The sequence below is a fragment of the Bos indicus x Bos taurus genome, chromosome 2, assembly GCF_003369695.1.
Source record: "Bos indicus x Bos taurus breed Angus x Brahman F1 hybrid chromosome 2, Bos_hybrid_MaternalHap_v2.0, whole genome shotgun sequence".
Classification (NCBI taxonomy): domain Eukaryota; kingdom Metazoa; phylum Chordata; class Mammalia; order Artiodactyla; family Bovidae; genus Bos; species Bos indicus x Bos taurus.
Genome location: NC_040077.1, coordinates 21,953,492 through 21,971,655, shown reverse-complemented (window position 1 = coordinate 21,971,655; position 18,164 = coordinate 21,953,492). Strand labels below are relative to the sequence as shown.

Genomic DNA, 18,164 nt, shown 5'->3' with positions numbered 1-18,164 from the left:
CTCCATCCCACCAGTGGAGTCAGCGCCCTGCAGCAGCAGGCCTCTTAGGCTCCAAGGCCAATACGGCCAGAGCTTGGCTAAGGTCTGGCTGCCTGACAGCAGCAGGGCTTTGAAAAACATTCTTCACTATGGACCGAAAAGGGACCATTTCCTCATCTCCCTCATGCTCCTCATAGAACTCTGCTATAAACTGAGTCAGTGTGATTCCTATACCTCCAAACAACTGCCTTGAGCAGAGAGCGCTGGGGACCACCTAGAAAGCAAAGGCTCGGCACTGCAAACTCCCCAGGAGCAGCTGCACCTGGGAGCCTGCCTGGCCTTCTCCTCACCTGGGTTTACTGCGCGCTGTACCTGAAGGAGGTGTCCAGCTGCATCCCTTCCATCTGTAAGGCGATGCTAACCTTGGCCCTGCCCCACAAAGAAACAGACCATTCTACGTTTCATCTGTAATTTGCCAAGAAAATCATTTACAGAATATTGTATGCAATCTCAGGCAGGGGAGAGAGAACTGGACTGGAACTTGGGTCCAGGCCTAGGTTCTTGTCTTAACTCTCTTACCAACTAGCCACTGGCCTTGAGAAAATAACTTCTCTGAGGTTCTCATTCTAATGGAAAGTGAGGCAAAATGGTCTTCATCCTCACTTGGCTTCCCATGTCTAACATGGGAATGAGATGCTGCATTTTATAGTTGAATATTATACTCTTTCCCCACAGGCTGAACGTCATTCATTTATTCTTAAGACCATCATGTCACTAGTCACTGATACTAGGCAGCATTTGTGACACTCTGGGAAGATTTTCTTCCTCACTAGAGACCACTGAATTCTTAGGGGTCACTGAGAATGTATGGCTGTGATGGGTGTCAGGTATTAGGTTGGGTGATTTAGAGTAAAGTTAAGGTGGGACTCCGAACACCATGCAAAGAGCAGATCTTTCTGCTGATAGCTCAGCTGTTGGTCTTTATTTTTCCTGGCTGTCCTTTTTGCAACGCATTGGTGACACTAACCCAGAAGTCTGCAGAGAAACAAGAAGTCCAGGTTACTTCCCCAGAACACTGTATCAGTGGTCAACCATGTGCATGAAAAAAACTGGGGCCACCTAAGTCCTTTACTATTGAATCTCCTTTATTGAAGAGTCAAGTGGGTATCATGGCTCAGCACAGGCTCTGAAGCCAAATGGACTGGACGGACTCTTGCCTCTGCCACCTTAGCCATGTGAACTTGGGCAAGCTGGCTAACCTCAAATTCCTCATCTGTAAAATGAAGATAATAGTGCCTGCCTCACAGGGTGTCTATGTGGACTCAGTGAGTTAATTCAGAGCACTAAGAACATTACCTGGCACATACTAAGCAATATCTATGTTATTAGATGCTATTATTATTACTGCTTGTCCGAGCATCATTACTAGAAATCAGAAGCAGAATAATTCATTCCTGACTTCTGTGAGTGAACAAGAGAAGGCAGGCAGCCTCTTGTTTCTGCTTCCTAATGACTTCTTTCTAAGGGCAGCCACAGCCTTCTCCAGCTCCCCATGTTTCCCTGCACTGCCAGGGCCCCCACCCAGCAACCGTCTTAGGTCGGGAAGCTTCTCACCCTGAAGAGGATCCAAGCTTAGGATCCACGTCCCTTCACTCCCACTGCTGGGGCTTCTTCTCCCTTTAGCTCAGAACCAGCAGATCCTCTTCCTGTGGTCACTGCTGACCTCTGCACTCTCTCCACCACCAGAACCTCCTCCCACTTCCTCTCTCCCTCAGTATTGCTAAGCCTAGAGCTGAAGGGGACAAAGGGTAAGTTTTACTGGGCCTCTATCTTCCCCTGGGCATCTGGGTTGGAACTCAGAAAGTTTCTCCTCCTCATCACAACCTTATTTGCAAATGGTGGTTGGGCTCCCTCGGGCACCAGTACCAAGGTTTGGCTTCCCAGGTAGATGCGTATGTGCTCATGGGTACACGCTAAGTCACTTCAATCACGTCCAACTCCTTGTGATCCTATGGACTGTAGCCCGCCAGGCTCCTCTGTCCATGGGATTCTTCAGGCAAGAATACTGGAGTGGGTTGCCATTTCCTTCTCCAGGGGATCTTTCTGATCCAGGGATCGAATTCGTCTCCCGAGGCTCCTGCACTGCCGGTGGATTCTTTACTGCTGAGCCACTGGGGAAGCCCTCCCAAGTAGACAAGTTTGTCTGACCTCTCTGTAGAGCAAAAAGTCCACAGGGGCCCCATTTACCAGCGTGTTGGTCCAGGATCTTTCCACGCACAACTGAAGGCCCTGGAATGTCAGCACCAATCTCAAGAAGCAAGAGCAGTGTGCAGTTTCTTGGGTGCTATCCAAGATGATCTGCTTCTGAGCCAAAACAGCAATGTGTTGCTCCTCAGACCAGGAGTCAGAAACACAAACAAAGGACTCAACCAGCAGTGGTCACAACCGCCAATCAACGGCCACTGCAGAGCTCCCAAGGCAAAGCCCTACACGGGCATTTTCCCCCACCCCCTGGGGAATCCCCACCATCAAAGGGCACACCCGAAGCACACACTTACATTCACCTGCATACGATGCTTGGTCTGAGACTATACAAAGGGCACATGACTGAGCAATAGCCTCTGCCTTCTGAGAAGTTGCAAAGGCTGATGTATACAAAACTCAGCAATACTCGTGTTTTCCCTGCAACGTTTAGAATCGGTACTTCCTGGTTCTATCTGAAGTGTTCTTTAAAAGGGGCAAGCCAAAGACGTGTGTGTGTGTGTGTGTGTGTGTGTGCATGCACCTGTGGGTGGCAGATGGTGAGGACACGTGGTTTCAGGGTTAGGACCATGTGTGCACCAATACAGAATAAGGTGCGTATAATGGATGAGTGTAGGCACATGTGAGCTAGTGTGATTTTCATTGGATTTAAGAAAAACAAGATCTGCCAGACACACCTGGACTTATTTGGCCATATCTCACTCCCACAAATAACATTACAAGATAATCTAATGGTCTTTTTCTAAGAATAAAATAAAATTCGAGTATAAATGAAAAACCCTATGAGTTACACATAATACAGCCACCCTATTTTAGCTAATTAGAAATATGACATTCATTTCTCCCCCTTATTTATAAAATACTTAGTCAAAAACAGGTAAAGTAACATTTCAGACTTAAACCGACTTTCCAACTGATGAGTTAAACTGTTAACAACTGCACTGTTCAGAAGCACCTTATCTGGAGATGTCAGGTATATGCCCATCACAGGCACTGCAGACATCCTAGCCTCACCCTTCTCCCCATTCTTACAGATTCCTTTACTCTTTGCACAGGGCTTTACTGCTGTCAGGGTCATAGGATGACTAGGCAACAAAGCTGGGATTATAAAACAAGTGGTAAACGCCTAGTCTATGGCTCCTACAGCTCTTTTCACTTTACTGCTCTACCTTTAGCAGAGGGTCAGTGCAAAAGCAATTAAGTAAATAAGCTAGCTGATATCAGGTCTTAACATGGAAGTGACTTACATTCAAGAGTCTATCTCTGAGGATTGAGGGATATCCAAAACAGGGGCAGAGTGAAAGTGAGGGTAGGGCAGTAGGGACCCATGCCTTCAGGCAACAGCATATGGGAGCCCCAAGAAGATGAGTGTTTGTAAATCCCCAAACTGTGATCAGTGCCCAGTTCCCCCGGGCACCACCTTCCCTCACTGTCACTTTGGCTAAAACCTAATGCGTTTCCCTACCAAGGCCAAGTAGGTACCTAGAACCCAGTCCGGCCTTAGGACTCTGGCTAGTTGGGGGCCAGCGGATTTCTGGCCTTGAGAAAGACCTGTGTTTTTGAGAGTGGAGAGTTCAGAGTCCTGGAGGACTGGGCCAGCCCTGCAGACTCAGGGTCTAGAGATCTTTCTGTTCTCATCAGACCTCACACCTGACTGCACCGAAGTCCGCCTTAAGACTAACTGTGAGAAGCATATGGACGAGGTTGCATTCTTTAAGTCACACAGCTCCTGTGGACCTTTGGGCTCTGCAAAAGGACACACATTCTGAGGAATTCCTCTGGCTATGTTATGCCAGGACTTCAGCCTCAGTCTCAGTGGGGACCATGTGTTTCTCCCTAAGGCAGTGAGGCTCCCTCCAGGTAGACTTGCCAGTGAGCCCATCTGGTCTGTGGTCATTTCCCAGCAGGAGGCCCTTGGCTTCTTTTGGCCCTGACAGTTTGGCAGGAAGTACAAATTTATCTTTCCGGGGACACTGATCTGGACAATTCCACCTCATTCAGGAGACACAGCTCTCAGAGGGTCCAATTCAGATGTGTTCTTTCCTAAACAGGATGTCCCTTCATGATGTTTCCTAGCCTTTAAAACACTCACATTAAAAAGACAGCAACAATTTATTATGGCAGACATCAAGGGCTCACAAGGTTTCTTAATTTTCAGTTCCAACGTCTGCTGCCCAGACGCAATCTTTTTGCCATCTGTGTCAGGTTAGTTACAAAGCACTGTTATTATTCTGGGCTACACAATGTTGGCCCAACCTCATCGAATACAAGAAATTTTGCGGATTGATTTAGCTATTCTGTTCATATAAACGAATCCAGTTGTACAGCTGTTTCTGATTAGTCAATGTACTGCTGGAGTTATATACAAATAATTTTATAATGAACTCAGCAACTACAAGGACAGGAGCAGTGGAATCGAGCCTCACCTCCCAGAAAAACAAGCAGGAGCATAAGAGCAGGGGCTTTCACTCACACTCCAGGTCTAAATTCCTATCTGCCATGATTCACTTTTTCCTCTTGATGCAATTCAGCATAACTTATAACTAATGCTCCCAAAGAATGCTTGTTTTCAGACTTTAAGAGTCAAGAGGGAAACCCAGTTAGTTGTGCAAGCTTAAAACTCCTTTAAAATTTCCCATCTTTGCATTTTATAAGTTTCCATGTTTTCCTGTTAAAACATTTATAGTTCCTGAGACAATTTCTTACATATTTCACAAAGAGAAAACTGGAATCAAAAGATCTATATTTACTTTGTTATATGCAGATATCAAGTGTTTTGTTTCATTTCAATACAGAACAGTTAAGCTCGGTGAGTTTAGGCTGAAGCGTCTCTTCTCCAGGTCTAGAAGACAGACCATATGCACCTCAGAAACTTCAGGAAAAGAGAGGGCATGAATAATTCAAACAAATGGATTTTTTTTTTTAAAGTGACAAGTGCTCCCAAAAGAAATAATGTGAAACAAAACAGGAAAAAGAGATTATAAAGTTTATACTTCTAAAATGAATTACATTGGCAAGGCTGTGGGGAAGCAGATATTTTCAAATAGTTTTAGTAAGACTGAATTACTACAGCTTTTAGCAAGTAATACCACTTTAGGGACTCTGACAGAAATCAAAGCTTCTGTTCAGAACACACGGATGTACAGGGAAGAACTGCAGTAACACAAAACTTGAATGGTTAAATTATGGAATATTAATCAGCCATAATATAAATGAATTTTTAATTTGGAGGGAAGGTCTGTAATGTTCTGTTATGTGAAAAAATACTCTTGTGGATATCAAAAAGATATCTTCACCTCCATGTTTATTGTAGCATTCTTTACAATAGCCAAGATAAGGAACAAGTGTCCATCAATGGATGAATGGATACAGACAATCTCTGTCTTACACACACGTAACTGGAATATTATTCAGCCAAGAGAGAGAAGGAAATCCTTCCATTTGTGAAAACATGGATGAATCGCGAAGGCATTATGCTAAGTGAAACAACTCCAAAAAAGACAGATACTGTATCATCTCACTTGTATGTGGAAACTGAAAAAAGTTGAACTTACAGAAACAGAGAGTAGAATGATGGTTACCGGGGCTGCAGCGGGGAGGGAGTAAGAGAACCGTGGCATGTTGGTTAAAGGTTATAAAGTTGCAGTGGGAAGATGAGTAAATTCTAGGCATCTAATGAACAGGATTGTGATTACAGTTAACATTTCTTTAAATACTTGAAAGTTGCTAAGAGACTAGATCTTAAATGATTTCAACACTAAAAAAGATGATAACTTCATGACATGATGGAGGTATTAGTGAACTTATGGTGGTAATATATTACAATATATGAGTGAATCAAATCAATGCATCGAATTCCTCAAACTTATACTGTTATATGTCAATATACCATAATTTAAAAATCATGTAGCCTAATGTGTATAATGTTTCTATTCTTAATAGAAAGATATATTTACATATATATTTCTATATAGTTTTATAAGCAAAGAGAAAAAGAAGGGCATATCCCAAATTGATAATATCAATTACCTCGAGTGGTTAGATTTGAGAGACATAGGAGAAGACTTATAAACTCTTTCTTTGTATACTGCTTTCTCATTTATTTATGTCAAGCACATAATACTTTAATAAGCTGAACAAGGTAAAAACTGTAATTTATTTTTTTAAGTGATAAGAAACACATTTTCAGCAAAAACAAGGAAGCAAAGACCAAATTATAAAGACTGAGCACCTGGCTTGGTGGTTAACAAAAGGGACATGTTTCATCACAGTAGAGATGATGTATACAACAATCCTATACTGAAAGGAATGCTACAGTGAAAATAATACCATAATAACTCCTGTACAGTCCTTTAACCAACTTGAGAATTGTTTTTCCTTTTTGTTCTCCCAGTTCCTCATCAAAGGGAGAAGATTAAGGGGGAAGGTTTACACTATTTAATTAATAAGGTTCTAGCTTCAACAGCTTTGTAAAGTATCACACAAAGTAAAGTAATTCCCAATTTTAACAATGATCTTTTAATTTTGTCTCAAATAACATGTGAGGCTTTTTTTTTTTTTAACAGTGCTAAAACTCTAGGGAAAAGAACAATGTGGAATTTTACTCACAAAATCTGAGATGCTTTGGGTTATATCTTACCATCAATCCTCAACCTTTCCGGTACCAGAGACCAGTTTTGTGGAAGACAACTTTTCCACAGACCGGAGAGTAGGAGATGATTTGGGGATGATTCAAGTGCTTTACATGTATTGTGCACATTATTTCTATCATTATTACATCAGCTACACCTTAGACCATTAGGCATTAGACTCCAGAGGTTGGGGAAAAAGTGAAAGTCGCTCAGTCATGTCCCCGACTCTTTGCGACCCCATGGACTATACACTCCCTGGAATTCTCTAGGCCAGAATACTGGAGTGGGTAGCCTTTCCCTTCTCCAGGGGATCTTCCCAACCCAGGCATCAAACCCAGGTCTCCTGAATTACAGGCAGATTCTTTACCAGCTGAGCTACAAGGAAAGTAGAGGTTAGGGACCCCTGTTTAAAACTATGCATGGCAATCAAATTCTAGCTTTAATAGATAGGAAAAGGCACTGCTAAAGTAAATTACTACTTTTGAAAGATTTTCTTTAAAAAGACCTCAACTCTTTTGCCTCTTTCTAGTTACTCAATTTTTGAATTAGAAATTTCAGTACCACCTGAAAACGCAACTTAGTGTCCTTCAGCCTGCCTTCTGGGGCTTGGGAAAGATAACTGGTTTTGTCTTTTATCCTTCCTGCCCCCACCCCTTTTCTCCCCATCCATCACCCTAGTCTTTCCTGAAAGTCCCTCCCACAGCACATATATGTTCTGCTTACATTATATAAGCCTCTTCAAGAACAGCCCATTTCTTTCCCCTTTTATCTTGGGCTGATCTGACTGCCTCCACTCTTTAAATATCCATCCCCATAACACAAGGCTATTGTGGTTAAGACACTGATCTCACTGTTTACATTTTTTAAAAAAAACAGCTAGGGTACACATTTTCTCAAGATAGTTCCAAAGTCTAAAGGTTCTCTGCTTTCAAAATCTATTCCCCCATGCCTAAGGGAAAAAAAGTTTCCCAGTTTCCTGAAATATTATTTGTTACCATATTCAACACTTTAAAATGACATCATTCTAAGATGTAGTCAGATTTCTTTCTTGGTCCTTTCCAGGCCTAAATCTTCAGTCAAGAGATCTTATCTCCTGCTTATGTCTATAGAAAAATGCTTGGGAAGTTTCAGAAATGGGCTGGGTGACACACAAGTAGTTGAAGAGCAAGAAATTCAACTAACTGCTCATTTGGTCTGTTTTATAATTATACTGATGCTGTCACTGAATTGGCTGCTTCTTTAACTTGACTCAGTGGAATAGTTGTCTGGACATCATTAGCAAGAGCTAACAGCTGGGAAGATGGTCAGTGAACAGGCATATATATTCACCCAGCAGTAGAATGCCACGCAGCTACTAACAACAGAGTAGCAATATGTCCAAGAAATACTGAAAAAATCAGGCAATCAAAAGGCAAATATCCATAAAACACAGTCTCGAATAAGAGGAGTAGAGGAGGGAGAACAGGAGGGATGTAATCAAACCGTGTTTAGCTGTTACAGTGAGGTAAGGTGTACGCATTACATATACAATATTTAAGGTAATCAAGTACTGTCTATGAGAGAAAATTAAATTTAAATAATGTCAATGTGCATAGATATTCAATCCTGAATATTCATTAGAAGGACTGACGTTGAAGCTGAAACTTTACTACCTTGGCCACCTGATGTGAAGAGCCAACTCATTAGAAAAGACCTGATGCTGGGAAAGACTGAAGGCAGGAGAAGGGGACGACAGAGGATGAGATGGCTGGATGGCATCACCAACTCAATGGACATGGGTTTGAGCAAGCTCCAGGAGATGGTGAAGGACAGGGAAGCCTGGCGTGCTGCAGTCCATGGGGTAGCAAAGAGTCGGACACGACTGAGCGACTGAACAACAACAACAACAGCATAAATATACAGAAACATATATAGATGTGTGTTGCCTTAAGAAAAATATAAATTATATAAAACTAACTTTTATTTAAAACTGTAATTGACTCCTCTGGCTCAGGAAACTATTTGGACCTCAATTTTCCATTTTATTCACAATTTCCTTCCTCCTGCAGACAGCTCTTACCTAAGAGAACTATTTATCTTCCAAATAACAAAAGAATCTGTGGCAGTCTGGGGAGAGGCTAGTGTCCTTCAATTTTGCTCATACTCCTTTCTCAAGTTTCACATCTCAAGTGATGTAAAAAAAAAAGAAAAGAAAAAGATGGAAAAATTGGTGGGTGGGAGAGTCCAAAATCTCACTAATGTGGAAATGAACCACATACAGGTATTGGATCAGGAAATGTTACTTCTTAAGTTCCACAATAATAATTCCCATATTCCCCACCAGACCACAATCTCATTTCTTTATTATTAGGATCATTGTTATTATTCAACTTGGAAGATATACAGATAAACAGCATTTAAAGATAATTATGTATGTGATAAAAAGTAATGTTGTACACAGATCAGTCATGGTGAAGGATGAAATCACTCTTAGAATGAAATGAAACTTGCTCCCCAGCATCTTCAGAAACCAACATCAAGATCTACTTTGCCGTCATAAAAAAATTCGCTCACTTCAAATTTCACAACCAGAGTGGCACAAATAAACTGCCATTCAACAAATGTTAATTGAGAACCTACTATTTCTGAGAGAATTTAAGTTTTTTAAATTTATTGCCTCCAGAGAGTTTCCAATCTAACAAGGAAAAAGAAAAAAAGCACATGCAAATGATTTCAAAACAGAATAAAGTGGATTCTGAGACACAGGTGAGGCCCAAACAGGCTGCCTTTAGAATTTACTAAGAAGAGGGAAGAAACAAACTTTCGGAGAGCATTTCAGCTTTTCGTAAGCATTTCAGCATGTTTTTACAATGTGAACCATGTTCATCGAAACCACTAAAATTCGTCGGTGATTGTGTCTCCTGTTTATTTTAGCTAATTCTTCTTTTGGGTGGTTTAGTCGCCAAGTCGTGTTTGACTCTTGTGACCCCATGGACTGTAGCCCACCAGGCTCCTCAGTCCATGGGATTCTCCAGGCAAGAACGCTGGAGTACGTTGCCATTTTCTTCTCCAGGGAATTCTTTCTTTTACTGAGTATTAGCAAAGTCTGCAATCTTTCTTCTCAACAAGTATTTGTGGACTATTTGAACAATCTATAGGACTCAACATACACGTGAAAAGAAGGGTAGTGTCAACAGAATGCAGAGACATACAGATGGGGATGGAAAAGAATCTTTGGCTGGAGTCCACAACGTGAAAGGTACTGTATAATACGGCAGAAGGTGAAGTTAAGGGTTAAAAATGCAGAGTGTGGAATCAGACTGCCCCAGGCTTGAATACTAGTTCTGTCACTACCTACGTGACCTTGGGCAAGATACCTAACTTCTCTGGATCTCAGGCTCCACATGTATGTATAGAATCTACCTAACAGGGTTATGTGACTACTAAATGATTAAATTAAAACAAACACATAGGAAATGATAATGTTAAAGAAAGAAAGGAAAGGGGGGAGGGAAGGCGGAAGGAAGGAGGAAGGAAGACTTCATAAAATTTGGGCTAGATCATAGAAAATTTTGAAAATTTGATTCACTTTACTACAACTAAGTGATAAAAGGAAATTAAAAAGAAAAACTGAGCAACACTGGAAAGCTGGCTTAATAGAAGAGTTAAAAAATATATCACTAGGATCCCAGGGACAGGGGAGCCTGGGGGGCTGCCGTCCATAGGGTCGCACAGAGTCGGTCGGACACAACTGAAGCGACTTAGCAGCAGCAGTGTATGCTTAGTTATTCAGTTATGTCTGACTCTTGGTCACTGTAGCCCGCCAGGCTCCTCAGTCCATAGGATTCTCCAGGCAAGAATACTGGAGTGGGTTGCCGTGCCTCCTCCAGGGGATCTTCCCAACCCAGGGATTGAAGCCAGGTCTCCTGCATTGCAGGCAGATTCTTTACAATCTGAGCCACCAGGGAAGCCTGGTGGCTAGTAGGCAATACTAAAATGTTACAGTCAGCCCTCCAGGCCTGCAGACTTTGGTCTCCACAGGAGGTCCTGGACCAATCCTCCTCGGATACCGAGGGATGACTACTCATACAACATCACAGCAACATGGTTTTACAATATGAACCATGTTTCTGAAACCTCTGAACTAATGAAAATTGTAGATGATTGTGTTGCCTGTTTACTTACTTTAGCTATGTTCTTTTACTGATTATTAGCAAACTCAATTATTTTAGACTTCTCCTCAAGTATGGATGCCTGACCTGAAGCCTGAGACGCCGAGCAGCCTTGGCCATCAGAGAAGATGAGAGCAGTGCTACCCCACCCTGTGGACGTGGGCTCTGTACCTGTGACCAAAGCAGCTCGGCCTGGAGCAGGCAGACCCCCTGGTCATCCCACGTGGACAATGACCACTGTGTGACCGTCCACCACAAAACGTTACCCTGGTACTTCCCGGTGCCAAAGTGGCAGGAGGTAGCACTCTCCTCCCGCCCCACTGTGGCCCCCCACCTTTAGCTGCCCTGGTCATCTCGGTGAGCAGCTCGAGTGGTTAAGCAGATACCCCAGGCTGGCAGCCCGACTTCTGCCCATACTGACATTCTCCTCTGTAACATCCCTCCTCCGCAGCTATGAACAGAATCCATGAGGTGATCACTGTGAAACACTCAGATGACTACAGACGGCTGAGGGATTATTACATGGTAATTTATATAAAAAGCAGTTCCTGTGTTTAGGCTCTTTTTGTATTTCCATATGGAAAGGAGAATACCAACCCAGTGTTCTGCACAAGCATAATAAAGACCCACAGATACCTAGCAGCAGCACCGTGCTGGATAATCTGCCAAGGGACGCACATCCATGACGTCATCCGGCCCTCAGCACAACTCCAAAGGCAGAGATGGTTACTCTAATGCTAAAGATAAAGAAGCATAAGTTGCAGGACATGTAAAAGACAGAGCTGGGACTGGAAGCGCTGCCTGACGTCCTGGCCCATGCTTTTACCTTTATGGAACTTCGAAGGTGGTATGACATCAGTACCACCTGGGGGGCTTTCAAAAATAGATTCCTGGGCCTCACCCCAGCCTTACAGAATCAAGACTCTAGAAGTCACACCCTTGACTAAGGACCGAATACTTCAATACTGGTTAAAGTGTGCTAGGTGGCAAAGTATTACTCAACTAATTGAAGGTATTCTGGGGAAGTGGTGAGCCTCAGAGTTTTTATTATTCCAAAGTATACAAGAGACAGAGTTAATTATTTTAACCTGATTGCAATCTCTACACGGTAAGAAACAATTGATAGATGTTGGGCTGGGCAATGAAACGGGTAAGAAAGTGTTTATTTCTTCTAGGGAGGAGACAGCTGCACGTTTCCTTGACTGGAGCAAGGAAGATGGAACACAGTGTACACATGCCCATGAATCTCCCCAGGCCTGGCACATGGCAGACACTTTAAATACTTGTTAGATGGACAAATGAGGGGAGACTGACTCCCTCCAGCTGGAAGTAATTTCATTCTCGTCTACATCCCCTGTATTTGATCTGTACCTTTTTTTCATCTTATTTACCAAATTCTCCCCTGCATTCCTGCTGTTCAAGACAGTATCTCATCTTCACCAGAAGGTAAGCATTCAAGGCCAAATTCCACCTCCTTCTGAGTCAGGTCTCTACTTCTCCCCCGACACAGAGCACAACAGTGATCCCCAAAAGGAACCCTCAATGCCAAATGAGCATCTTGCTTGTTTTCAACTGTGACTTGATTCACATATGTGGGTCCTGCTTATTCACCAGGCCCATCAAACCTTCCAGCTGCTGCTGCCGCTAAGTCACGTCAGCCATGTCCAACTCAGACAGCAGCCCACCAGGCACCTCCGTCCATGGCATTTTCCAGGCAAAAGTACTGGAGTGGGTTGCCATTGCCTTCTCCAACCTTCCAGCACTGTAGCGTAATTGTGGATTGCTGGGGCACGGTGGTAGAGAAACCTCTATATGAAAATCATGAGAAATCTGGTAGACCTCATGGGAGGGTGGGCTTCAGGAAGATGATGGCTGGGAGACAGGATTCCAAACAACAAATGCTTAAAAGTGAAGGGGTTACAGCAACAGCAACAAAAAGGCACTTTCGTTTAATTCTGTTCTCCTGATGTGCAATGTAAAAACCCTATATGCTTCTAGAATTACAACCATAGTGAGGACCATCCCGAAATATTTAAGGCAGTGACACAGACCAAATAAGAAATACTTCCCCAAAAAGCGGGCTCATCCCTGGCCTGGGCAACTGAGATAGTACAAGATAGTATGTTTAAAAGGTAGAGGCACCTCACCTCGTCACTGCCCTGTGCTGTGCTCTTTGCTGTTTCACATGTCATTGTCATTCCACTTGATCCTCACACCAAGAGATGAAGGAAGAGCAAAGATTATCAACCCCAATTCTTGGATGAGATAAGTGAGGCTCAAGGCATCCCAAACATGCATGATATGCCTAAAGTGAAAGTGACAGTCGCCCAGTCTTGTCCAACTCTTCTGTGATCCCATGGACTGTAGTCTGCCAGGCTCCTCTGTCTATGGAATTCTCCAGGCCAGAATACTGGAGTGGGTAGCTGTTCCCTTCTCCAGGAGATCTTCCCAACCCAGGGATCAAACCCATGTCTCCCTCATTGCAAGTGAATTCTTTACCATCTGAGGCACCAGGAAAGCCCATGATATGCCTAAGCAACCAGAAAGTGGTTGAACACACAGTAGACACTTAATTGGTGAAATGAACAAACAAGTGAAAGAAGGCATGGATCTCCACCCCTGAAGTAACCCCATTGTCTCTAAATGTATCAGAATCTGATCTTAACTTGCTTACAAATCTTCCTGTTCTACATCACACAAACCTAAGAGTTTAGGTGCTGCTCAGAGAACAAAGCTATGGCAAAGGTTGGGTAGGTCCCAAGGAAGAAGATGATTTTAATATCATCTGCAGTCTAGTCTGCACAATTCCACTCAACAAGTAGCTGAGGATTTAGTCCCTGAGAGACTCAATCAGGGGATATAAGGCAGGTAAAGATACACAGCAAGAGTGGAAGGCAGAGTTATAAGCACCCCAAAGAAGGGTTAGGGCTTCCCAGGTGACGCTAGTGGTAAATAAAGAATCTGCCTGCTAATGCAGGAGAGGTAGTTTCAATCCCTAGGTCCGGAAGATCTCCTGGAGAAGGGAATGGCAACCCACTCAAGAATTCTTGTCCGGAAAATTCCATGGACAGAAGAGCCTGGCCAGCTACAGTCCATAAGGCTGCAAAGCAATGGCCACGATTGAGCACACACACACTGATGGCCTAATGAAAATTCTTTGCAGTTATTTTATCCGTTACAGAAAAAGGCATTTTTGAAAGGGAAAAATATGCCAATGACTCAAAATGAAGCTACAGTATTGTTTTGGAACTGTGTTGGGAAACTGGCAAAATAAAACCCACCACGGGCGGGACTCTGTCCAGGGTTCCGTGGCTGCACCGCCTTAAGTCTGCGACTAGCCACGGCCAGCGGTCCAATGACCATCCAAGAGACAACAGGGACACACAATTTTCAGAAAGGGGGACCAAGTCCATCCAGTTACTGCTGACAACCTGAGAGGCATCCCAGAGAACTGAGATAAAGTCAGGAGTCCAGGAAGGAATATGTATTACTCCGGGATCCAGCAGGACCAGAGGATCTAGCCAGGCTCGGTTCCTCACAGACACACCCTTTGTTAATCTCAAAAAGTTCAAAGTCTAACCACGAATTGAAGATTTGGGTCACCCTGACTGGGTCAGCTGGTTTCTTTTACTTACTCTTGCAACTTTAACTGTTCTCTTTTTAAAAAAGAAAAAACAGAGGGAGTGAGACTGCAGCGAAGCTGTCCGGAAAGTTCGGGAGAGGCCCAGGGAGAAAAGCGCTGACACGGATTGGAAGTCCTCTAAGGTCGCCGCACACATCGAACGCGCGCCCGGGGCGCGAGCAGCAGTCTGGGGCACCCGGCGGGAGGAGAGTTGGGGAATCTGAATTGCGGGATGGGCACAATTCCCTAGCGAAGAAGGCGAGGCGGCTCCAGAGCAGGAACTGGCCCCGGGGATGCCCGAAAGCCCCCACCCGCCTGCGCAGGGGCTGGGAAGCAGTAGGGGGAGTCGCGCCCCAGCGCATCCCGCGAAGCCCCTGCAGCGGGTACCTACGGCGCGAGCGAGGGGCGAGACCCCTGGGTGGCCCCAGGCTAGACAGAGCCCAGCAGCGCGCCCAGCCCTGGAAACGCCCGCGTCCGGACCCACCGGTCCGCGGCCCCTTCTTCCCCCACCCGCCGGCACCCGGAGGACGCGCGATCCGCTGGGCCCGAGTCGCGCCCCTCGGGAGACCGCGCGCCCGCGCCCCCGCCCGCAGCGGACGCAGCCCCGACGTTCCCCCGGCCCCCGCCCGCGCCCACCGGGCGCCGAGCCGCGCTGCCCAGCCCAGCCGTCCAGTCCAACCCCTCCCCGGGGTCCCCGGCGGCTGCGAGGGTCTCCAAGGGCGCTGCTCTGAGTCCCCGGAGCCCGATCGCACCCTCGGCGGCGGCGGCGGCGCGTCCCTTACCGAGCAGCGGCTCCGTGCGGCTCCAGGGCCCCGCGGCGCGCCGGGCATTTTTTTCTGGGAAACTTCTCCCCGGTCTGCAGGGCTGAGCCGGCCGGGCAGGAAAAGCGCTCAGAGCCCGGAGGCTGAGACCATCCGGGAACTTCGCTGGATGTAAACCCTCCCCCTCGGCTCCCCCCACCCCGCCCCGCGGCCCCGCCACATGTGGACGCGCTGCGAGGCCGCCGCCGGCCCTTCGCCCGCCTCTCTGTGTGCCGCGCCCGCGCTCCCTGGGGCTGAGGCTCTGCGTCCCACAGACTGGCGAGCCCCGAGGTGCACGACAGGAGTGGGGCGATTAGGAGGCTGGGGCTCGTGCGTCGCTCCGTCCACCTCCCGTGTGCTTGCAGAGGAGCGGGAACTGGAAGGGGTGTCCAGCCGAGGGCCTTTTCCCCCCACGGACTGCTAGTTCTCCAGCTGTCGGGGTGCCCCCTCTCCAACCCCAAGCGGAAGCCTTTTCTCCTCGCCTTCTCTGCTCTCCAAAGAGGGATCGTGCTTCTGGACACCTTAAATTCAAATTCATCTCAAAAATGAATTTTAATATGGAGTGGCACCCTCGAAGGCCCAGGGTCTGTCCGCATCTGTCTCCCTGACCATTGCGTGGGGAAGCTATGCTGCTCTTCTCGTGGAAAATGCCCGTTGTCTCCACCAAGAATCAGCTGGGGTTGAGTAGTTTTGCTCCTAGTGGAGATGGATTTATCATCAGCCACCCACATCTTCAAATACGGTAGCATCCACAGCAAACATTTGGAGAAAGCTGAGGTTCTCCTCTCTTGCTTGAGCTGTTACTGGCCGGCCCTGAAAGCCGCCACCTCCAGGCTCCAAAGAAAAGTTAACACTCATTAAGACTACGCATGTTAGAACGTGTGCATTTGAAAAGAACAAGTTATCATTAATACAATAACCATTTAATCATAGTGCTAAGATATCAAGGCTGTGTATCCCCTTAAATGAAAGCAGAGAAGTTGGGAATATATGCACTTCAGAATTGATGTCCTGGACTAAGAAGGTGGTCGGTCCATCCTTCACTTTAAGCTGTCTGCCCCTATGCCAGTTCCCGTGTACACACTTGTACCTTGACATGCTCTTAACAGATATAGTAATCCTTCTAACAAAAAGATTAGTAATATGGGAAACTTCTCAATGACAAATTTTGTCCCTAAGTGTACCCATCTTTTAAAGCTTCACTGTATACTTCATCATCCCATCATTGGAAGCTTTTCTTTTTCAACCATTTTTATGATGATATGCATATGTTATGTTTTATATAAAATGAAGACAATTGATTTCATATATCAGTATATTATTCCAAACTTGAGAAAAAAATTATTAGCACTTAATCACAATCTTGGAAATTAAGCCCAGGAGCTGCTTCCCATCAGTTCTCTGTCTCAATTTTTGCCCCAGTCAAATGGACTTCCCTGGTGGTTTAATGGTAAAGAATCCTCCTGTAATGCAGGAGACACGGGTTCGATCCCTGAATTGGGAAGGTCCCCTAGAGAAGGGAATGGCAATCCACTGCAGTATTCTTGCCAGGAAAATCCCATGGACAGAGGAACCTGGCGGGCTACAGGCCATGGTGTCAAAGAGTCGGACGCAACTTACTAACAACAATCAATGTAAAGGCAGTTGGTTCACTGCAGTATTCCCAGCACCTGGAACATTCATAGTATTCATTACCGTGGGATGAAAGACTAATAAGCATTAACCTAGGTCCTTTTAGCAATACATCTATTATCTCATTTAATTCTCAAGGCAAAATTGGCTAAATAGATATTTGTCACTGTTATACAGATGAGGGACTTCCAAAGGAATGAGGTTTTCCAAGGAGGGGTGGTGAGAAGCACAAGTCCAGAGGAGTTTGATCCGACTGCTAGTTTCTGGTGCCCCTACAGGAGCTTCCATTCAGGCCAGAGAGGAAGGCAAAAGGCCTTAAACTCACAGCTTCTAAGTAAGTGTCTCAAGAAGATCATGTGGGCTGTAGGTTTTACTCATGGGGGGAATGGACTTAATGACATGAAAGGCATTTGTTCTGATGACTCTGGTGGATAATGAAGCCTTGCATCTTGGTCAGGTGTCAGGACAGGTACCTGCAAAGACCTTGTGTGTATGAGAAGTTGCTTCAGTTGTGTCTGACTCTTGCGACCCTATGGACTGTAGCTCGCCAGGCTCTTCTGTCCATGGGCTTCTCCAAGCAAGAATACTGGAGTGGGTTGCCATGCCCTCCTCCAGGGGATTTTCCCAACCCAGATGGAACTGGTGTCTCTGGCATCTCCTGCACTGGTATGCATGTTCTTTACTGCTAGGACTTCCCGGGTGGTGCTAGTGGTAAAGAATTCACGTGCCAAAGCAGGGGACAGATGTGGGTTTGGTCCTTGGATCTGGAAGATCCCCTGGAGGAGGAAATGGCAACCCACTGCAGTATTCTTGCCTGGAGAATCCCATGGACAGAGGAGCCTGGCAGGCTACAGTCCACGGGTCACACACAGTCAAGACACAACTGAAGTGACTTAACGCCACCTGGGAAGCCCACTGAAAAGACCTTAGGGTCTCCCAAAGTCACAGGGTTTTCCAAATGTCCTCCTCCCATCACAAGAATCCAGGTGCCTAGCTTCAGTGAGATGCGGCTACACAGCTGGAGGACCAGGAGAACCAGGAGGTGTGGCGACCCCAGGACTCTGTGGGCCTTTTCTTCCACAGTGCC

The 18,164-nt window shown here is 45.5% G+C and overlaps 1 protein-coding gene across 1 annotated transcript in view; it reads right to left on the bottom strand.

Moving 5' to 3' along the window:
• WIPF1 (WAS/WASL interacting protein family member 1) overlaps nucleotides 1-15,679 on the bottom strand; it is a 129,085-nt gene extending 113,406 nt beyond the window's left edge. Inside the window, exon 1 of the mRNA XM_027557221.1 lies at nucleotides 15,428-15,679. The gene's annotated coding sequence lies outside the window, so the exon portion shown is untranslated. The remainder of the gene's footprint in view (nucleotides 1-15,427) is intronic.
• Nucleotides 15,680-18,164: the final 2,485 nt, after the last annotated feature.